This window comes from Branchiostoma belcheri, unplaced genomic scaffold (assembly GCF_001625305.1).
Source record: "Branchiostoma belcheri isolate BF01 breed outbred unplaced genomic scaffold, Haploidv18h27 scaffold129, whole genome shotgun sequence".
In the NCBI taxonomy this organism is placed as follows: domain Eukaryota; kingdom Metazoa; phylum Chordata; class Leptocardii; order Amphioxiformes; family Branchiostomatidae; genus Branchiostoma; species Branchiostoma belcheri.
In genome coordinates, this window is record NW_017802702.1 from 335,531 (window position 1) to 343,872 (window position 8,342).

An 8,342-nucleotide genomic window follows, 5' to 3' on the forward strand; every position below is an offset into this window, starting at 1 on the left:
GACGAATGACAAAGAAACGCCTGGAAGTATCACCTCAGCTGAGGAGCGTCGTTTCTGACGTGGCGGGGAAAGGATGTGTGAACTCCGGTGGACTGCAGCGTTCAGCTGCTACCCGGTATTTCAGCAGGATCCAAATGTCACTGCTCAGAGGCAAATTCTCTGGGGCATTGAATTTTCCAAATCATCGGAAGACCGATTGTCCAGACTATCGTGTTCTGTACAAGTAAGTACTCAGTCTGAGTTTATATATTATCTTTTGCTAGACGATTTAGAATGGCGTGCTTGAGCAGTCGACCGTGAGTCTGTAGCACGTGTAGACCAACGCGTACTTTGGCCCCATGGCCACCCGCCGCGGTGGGTGTCACAACAACATGGTTTCATGAGAAAAGTTGTGGCGCATATACGACAAGTTCAGGAAATATGGTCAAATTATCTGGGAAATGATATATGTACACTGTAACTCTGTCGCGCTTGCGAGTCTGTTTTTGATAATCATTTACTAAGTATTCGATGGTGCAGCATGCTGAGCCTTGGCAGGTTCGAATTCACAACAGTAATCAATCATTCCTCTCCAAGCAGAGGTTGTGGGGAATGATCGTTACATTTTTATATATGGCCGTTTTTTTGTCCTGACCCCCACGTGGCCGCGGACCTTCTCTGGCTATTAAATGGATACAGTCTGGCTAATTTTATACTGTATTTTTGCCACTGAGAGGTATCTGCTTTAATAGAGATTAATCAATCATTCTTGTAACACGCGATCGGTCATGTCGGTAAAAGGCGGCAAGGTTCGATCACGCTCAGAAAGTTAGGGCGTGCATCATGCGCTAGATGCTGTGCGATTCCAGTCGATTAGCGGCGTGTCCGGGCATATTTTCTATCGAGTGCAGAAGTAACTAAACCCGTACAGACAAGAGGTAAAATTGGTACTGCATTCTCTATCAATTAATATCTTGGGAATGCAATTTTTTCAAGTATATTTTGCGCAGGTAAATCCTTCAGTCTTCATTTGTTTTATAATATATACAGTGACTTCTGATACACCGCGCAGCGTAATGTCAACCCAAGGAGCTTGGTCGTCAACCTTTTCCGACAGTTTGCGCTGGTTTGTTTGCCCGGCAATGCCAGCGTTAATTAGTTCCAGCCAAGCTCTGAGGCTGACAGGCGGCCCTTTATCCCCATATATCAAGTATCAAGTATGTGGGTCCAAAATCAGCGGACCGACCGGTTCTGAATCCACCGAAAATCCACTACAACCACATCTTCACCCTTGGAACCCACTCAGCCGGTTAGTCGGTTCTGTTTTCAAAGAGGTCAGCTTGAAGAATATGAAACATTCCCGGATCCAAAGGATTGCGAAATCTCAACAAACCACGTGACCCGCTAAGATGGCCGCCATTGTTTACTACTGGCCGGCCGTCGGCGCGGCGCGGCACCAAGTCGTCAAGAATATGACGTCTTCTGCGGCATCTATCACCCTCAAAACAAGAAGAGACGATGGAGAAAGAGATGAAGAGTGTAGTTTATCGTCAATCGAGGGGTCTGACATAGCTGTTCGCACTCGCAGCGCATAAAGACAACACTAGCTGACTCACAGGTCCTGAGTGAGCCTCGGGCGACTTTGACAAGTTTGAGAACTCTTTTGTATCGTAGAAACCCCCCACAATTTCATATTCCCCACAATTTCATATTATATTTCACAAAGGACTTGAAAGGTTTTCATGATTCTACTTGTGTTAATGTAAAATTTATGCAAGTTGACAACGATTTCGTGTTCGTATTTCACGGCGTATTCTAGCCGTAATATGAGCTCCGCTTAGTTTTCAACTTTCTACAAGTTGTTTGGATTTGCCCCAGACCGACTTTGGTCGATACGTCCGATGTACAGAAGGGGGCGCTGCACCACGGCTCTCTGATAACGAAGGTTTTAATTAAGCGGGACTAGTCCAAAGGGTTGTAGTCAGGTCCGGGACTAGTCCGGGACCAGTGGACCTGCCGGACTAGTCCTGCCCCCGACTCCCAGGACCACCTCGGACCGATCTGTGTCTGACAGGACTAGTCCCAATCGTCTGGGACCTGCTAGGACCTGCTGGGACCACCTCGGACTAGTCCGGACTAGTCCACATAAATTTCCTTTTTACAGAGGCATGTATATATATGTGACTAATGTTTCAAAGTGAAATATCAAAGAAGTGACAAGACAATTGTCTCTGAAAAGCAATATCCATGGCCTCACCACCTATAATGAAGCCAAACCAAAATATACTGTCTGCCTTCATCATAGCTGGTGAAGGATGGAAAAGATTTGGTGTTATGGATCCACTCCTGAGGTGTTGCCAAAAACACAAACATTGAAGATGTAGTAACTCACCAGGCTCCACCTGTCTTCAGAACTGCCACCTGTGCCTTCAGATCCTCAATTTGCAGGTTCTTCTGGGCACACCTGTGTAGATAATAAGGATTAGAATGGAGGTCCCGTGTTTGAGAAGAGACACACCTCAAACACGTTAAAGAACCCACGTGAGCGGAAGTGGAACAAACCATTATGGTCTAAAAAGGGGTAGGGAATTTTCCCGACCAGCCTCGTAACCCCTACTTCTCCTATTGGGTCAGTTAGTCCTCACTACTTGTGAGGATGTTTCTGAGTCAGGGAGAAGAGTTGGTGTGACAGTTACAGGCTAGCTCTATGCCTAGAAGTGGCCAATGGCCTTGCATTGAGCGACACCGTTAAAAAAAAAAAAAATCTGATCCAAAGTGAGTACCTTAGTTCATGGGACAGAACCAAAGATTTTACATATTGGTATTACTACCTATGCCAATGCAGATTGCTAGCCAAATTGGACTATCTAGCTTTGGTTCGAAACATCCTCTTGGGTGGGACGTAAAGCCAGAGGTCCCCTCATTGAGGACCGCCATACCTCGAGCACGTTAAAGATCCTACCACACTTCTCAAAAAAACTGTGTGTGGGTGGATCAAGCGTTAACCTTACAGTGTAGTCTAGTCTCACAAGAAAACTTTTAATGCTTAAATCATTTTGACCGTTAGTTAATTAACTTTGAAGAGTCAGTGTAAACAATGTTTTTATGTCAGTTGGAAAAAAGAAACTTTTTTTCTCAACTGTTTGTTCACGACTTTAAAGATGTTGAAAACAATGATAGAAGGTAACACACCTGTTCTTTTCTTGCTGCAGTTCATAAATGGCCCTGTAAGATGCAGGTGACAAACAATGACATTTTATGGAATGAGCGTCAACACATATTGATAAAATGAATATCAACTGCTTTGTTTGGATTTACCATCAAAAACAATTACTTCCATCAACAAGAATTCCGAGGTCTCATACCTCCATGAAATACAGGCTTGATATGTAAATGTAAAATTTCTTCCTTAATTATGCAAATGACCTCACATTAACATAATAGATGCATAAATTTCCCAAGTATGAAATTCCCATCATTTACCACTAAGGAGTCATTGAATTTTCAGAATAATTATGCAAATTAGGTCTGTATTTGCATAATTGGTATCAGTTGATATTCCACCTGCCATATATTATAACCATTACTATAACATGTATCAAAGTCCCATGATGTAAAACACTGGAATTACAGAATTTCGTCATTAATTATGCAAATGAAGTCTTTATTTGCATAATTTGCATCTAGTTGTGTAGATCTCTGTCTAAGCTACTCACATACCAAAAATCATAAAAATACATTGTTCCTATGTGAATTTATCTGCTCTGAAATGTTTCGCCAGAAACCCCCCCTGCAGTTCCAGAACAAGCTGCTAGGGGGAAGAAACCCACACCACTCATTACTGACAGGAAAAGCTATCCGCCACTCAAAAATCAATACCATAGCATGTCCAGGACAAAAGATGCAAAAACCGGAAGTTTTGCTGCAGTACCAAGGTCAGCCACCAGGAGGCCCAAAATCGACCTTGACCTTTGCCAGCACGTCGGCAGAACGTACTTTGCCTGCCCCCATTTTTGTTGGATTTTTGGTCAATGTTGCATCAAATTTTTGCCTGTTGCAGGCTATATTTTTTCCGACATAATATTTAAAAACTACAGACCGGATGTCAACCTTATATACGCGAATACGACCTTATATGAGTCGTTCTGCCAAAGTGCTATGCACAATGCATTGCTGGTTTCATGCAGGTTCATTACGTTCTGCTGACGTGCTACCTTTACCTACCCAACACGTACCCTTATACCAAATATCATAATTTTACAATCAAAGTTTCAAACCAAAGGTTTTTAAGTTATGCTGGCCGCAAATGTCTGGAAACACAAACACACAGACAGACACACACACACACACAGGCAGACAGACAGGCAAAAAACAATACCTCCATTTTTCATGGAGGTAATAATCCATAGGCATCAGGTCCTGCAGACATGCACAGGTAATAACAAGAGTTCCGAGATCTCATACCTCCATGAAATATGGGCTTGCTTTGTCCTCATAAATCATGCAAATAACCTCTACATTAACATAATATATGCATAGCGATGCAAACCTTTAAGTAACTTACACATGTAACGAGGTATAAAATTCCCATCATTCACCAATAAGGATTCAAAGAATTTTCACATTAATTATGCAAATTAGGTCATCATTTGCATAATTGGTATCTGTTGATGTTCTGCCTGCCACAGATTAAATAGATTACATGTATAGCAGTACCATTATATGAAACATTGTAATTATAGAATTTCCTCATTAATTATGCAAATTAAGTCCTCATTTGCATAATTTGCATTTAATCATGTACAACTGTCTATCAGGTACCTAGTACACACCAAAAATGATGAAAATCTGGACTTATTGGCTTTGAAGGTTTTTACCAGAAACTAACCTGCAGTTCCAGAACAAGCTGCTAGGAGGACCAAACTTACGCCACTTATTCCTGACAGGATAAGCTATCTGTCACCAAAAAGTCAAGACCATAGCTTGTTCAGGACAAAAGATACAAAAACCGGAAGTTCTGCTGCAGTACCAAGGTCATCCACCAGGAGGCCCATACTTGACCTTGACCTTGGTCTTTCCAAGACTTACCACCATACCAAATATCATCACAATCCATAAAGGCGTTCTGAAGTTATGCTGACTACAAAGTTGCGGAAACACACACAGACACACACACAGACACACACACACACACAGACATACAGACAGACACGCCAAAAACAATACCTCCATTTTTCATGGAGGTAAAAACACTGTTGGATCTCAAACAATAACAGTAAATTACTGTGTTACTGTACAGTAGTACTCACATTTCCAGGTCTGCATGAGACTCAGAGAGCTCCCTGTATTTGGGCAAATTCACAAAATTGGAAAAATGCACAGCATTTACAATACACAAAGCAATATTTTTTACACTAAGGGCATACGTGCTACTTGTTACTGTCTGAGAGCTGGATTTAATGTTTGAAAATTGTACAAAGTAATGAGAGATCCAGAAAAATTCTGTTTTGCCACCATGAAACTGAATTGGGTGCATGCCTTTAATACTACTATCAAGACTGAGACATTTATAATTATGGTAACTGTAACACTAAATTTCAAATTGAATTATGTTATAATTACCTTTCATGATGGACACTTGCATCATTTGCTTGCCTATGGTATTTTTAAAGAATAATATGTCAGTACTAAGTGCAATAAAATAGATTGTTTTGATTTACACACTTTTATCATGGTTTTGAAATTGATAAAACTAAAATGCTAGTATATAGTAAAATGTTTTCTGGCATTATTATGAGTGTTGCAAAAACAGAACTAACAACTGACAATTGTTTGGGAGCATATACAACATAATTCATTCCATTTAAAAATGGACAGTCCAATATCCACCTTTTCCATGTACATGTAGAGCCCAATACCCACAGTGCTTTTTGGTAAAAATTGTTGTCAAAACTGTCATATAGTGCTCAGGCCACACCAATTTAATTTGTTGGATCTCGGATTCGCCTCTTCGTTTTTTTCTGATTTGCAAAAAAAAAAAAATTGATTCTGGTCCTGAATCAACTGAAAAATGCTCACGTTTTGCCCCCACAGTTGAGGAAAGTCCTTTTCTTCCTAGTTGTTACAGTTTTCCCATCTATCATTGCAGTGGTTTGATTAAAAGTTCAAAATTCAATGTTTAAATTTCAACCCAGCCTTTTGTGTTGACTTCATGGCTCATTCCATAGCATTTAAGCCTACAATAGGATGCCTAGACCTGTTTTTATTTTTATTTTTTTTCGCCCTGTCGCTTCATATTTTTTCTGAAAAAATCCGAGAACCAACAAATTAAATTGGTATGGCCTCAGTAGAAAAAAATATTCTTGATAGCCCCGCATACAGTGCTTTTCAGTCACAATTTTTGCCCACTCTACCTGACCATACCAAATTCCAGGTCATATGGCCCAAAATGAAGAAGTTGAATCCATTTAGCAAAGTGATGGGAAGGAAAAGAAGAAATGTAAGGAAAAACAATATTTTATCCATACTATGGTATGGAATGAAATAAAAATAGAAATTGAACTGTGAATGTGTCCAAGACAAGATAATAAAGACTTACAGCTTCTCATCAGCAAGGAGCATCTCCAATTCTGCATTACGGAAAGATGATCTGACTAACTCATCTTCTGAAACATCAACTTGCCTGTTTTGGGGATGAAACATAGAAACTTACATTTGTTGCAATTAATGTAAATGATAACATCATGATCTGTGTCCATAATATCACCAGGGTCCATAATATTGCCACCTTGAGAAATGGTGACACTGTGCTTAAAGATATTTTTACTGCAACATACCCTAGGTATGTACATTTGATGTGTGAAGGAGTGCATACCAAAAGTATGTTGCAGTAAAAATATCTTTAAGCACATTTTTTCTCAAGGTGGCGATATTATGGACCCTGGTGATATTATGGACACAGATGTTACCTCATGCTTACAAAGCTGTGTGTTTATGTCAAACAACTTTAGGGACACACCAAAACTTAAGGTCTGTCTTCTACACATGAGTTTCACATTATTAAAGACAGTAAAGTACAGTGTATTTGTTCATTGCATGAGACATTTTCTGACCAACATGAACATTGAATAAGAAAAGGGTGATCTGTAAACTTACTCTTGAGCCACTTGTAGGAGCTCGGCAAACTCCCTGAAAATTAGAAAGGATTAGCTTCTTTAAGTATAAACCAATTTGAAACAATACTAAAAATGCCCCACTCTCTCTCACATGCAAACACACACACACAAGTACACAAAAACATGTACACACACATACCCCAACACACGAGCATACAAACACACAATTGTACACACACATACCCAATACACACACACACACACACACACACACACAAAGACACACACACATACATGCATGTACACATACACACAAGTATACAAACACATGTACACACACATCCCCAACACACACAAACACACACACATGCTTGCATACAATTTTTTTACACACACACACACACACACACACACACACACACACACACACATTCAAGCAGATGCTCATTCAGCACCAAGGACAAGGACATTTTTCTGCTTAAAAATATTCATAGCTTAGAAGAAAATGACTTTCCTCAATTGTCATTGACATTTCTGGTTGCTACATAGTCTGACTTTTACATCTGATCTCTATTTTTGCAATAAGGCCACACCAAGTAAATTTTATGGATGATGTCCACGTACGCGCGCATTGATTTTGGCCTGTTCCTAGAAAAAAAACACAAGAAATTCTGCTTCCTGTAACTATGACCAAAGAGTCACGACAGTGCCGCAAATCGTCAGATTGACGTGAAACCCGTGACGCAAAAACAGGATAGGACGACAACTGCTGTTCCACCTGATTTATTGCTGTTTTGATGATGAATAAAAGACTTTTTTTCTTGTTACACTATGTCACCTCATTCAATTTGTGTCCTAACACTTGTCGTCTCATAGTATATTTCTAATCTAGGCATCTTGTTTTTAGGGCCCTTCTTGTTTTTTTTTCGCCCTCTCGCATTAGATTTAGGGTCTCCAAAGGACATCATCCATAAAATTTACTTGGTGTGGCCTGACAAACAAAAAACAGTCTGAGATTGCCCTGTGACTGAATTTTTCTATACGGAACCATATTAATTTCTCAGCAGTTAGAGTGCTTTAGGATAATTTGCTGGTCATGAGAGTTGGTCAGAATAATCCACACACCACTCTTACCTGATGGATGGGGAGGTGTCTTCTTTCTTCTCCACAAACAATCTGGAACAAAACAACAAGTGGTGAGGACTTAGTGTACATAGACTCATGTGACATCAACTGGAAACAGAAAAT

General features: G+C 40.1%; 1 long non-coding RNA gene across 1 annotated transcript; it reads right to left on the reverse strand.

The window, feature by feature from the left end:
• Window positions 1–2,371: 2,371 nt before the first annotated feature.
• LOC109463642 lies at window positions 2,372–6,632 on the reverse strand. Its single transcript, XR_002139838.1, has 5 exons — window positions 6,578–6,632; window positions 5,602–5,634; window positions 5,289–5,321; window positions 3,172–3,204; window positions 2,372–2,443 (listed from the first exon to the last, which is right to left on the reverse strand). It is a non-coding gene; the product is annotated as an uncharacterized LOC109463642 (long non-coding RNA).
• Window positions 6,633–8,342: the final 1,710 nt, after the last annotated feature.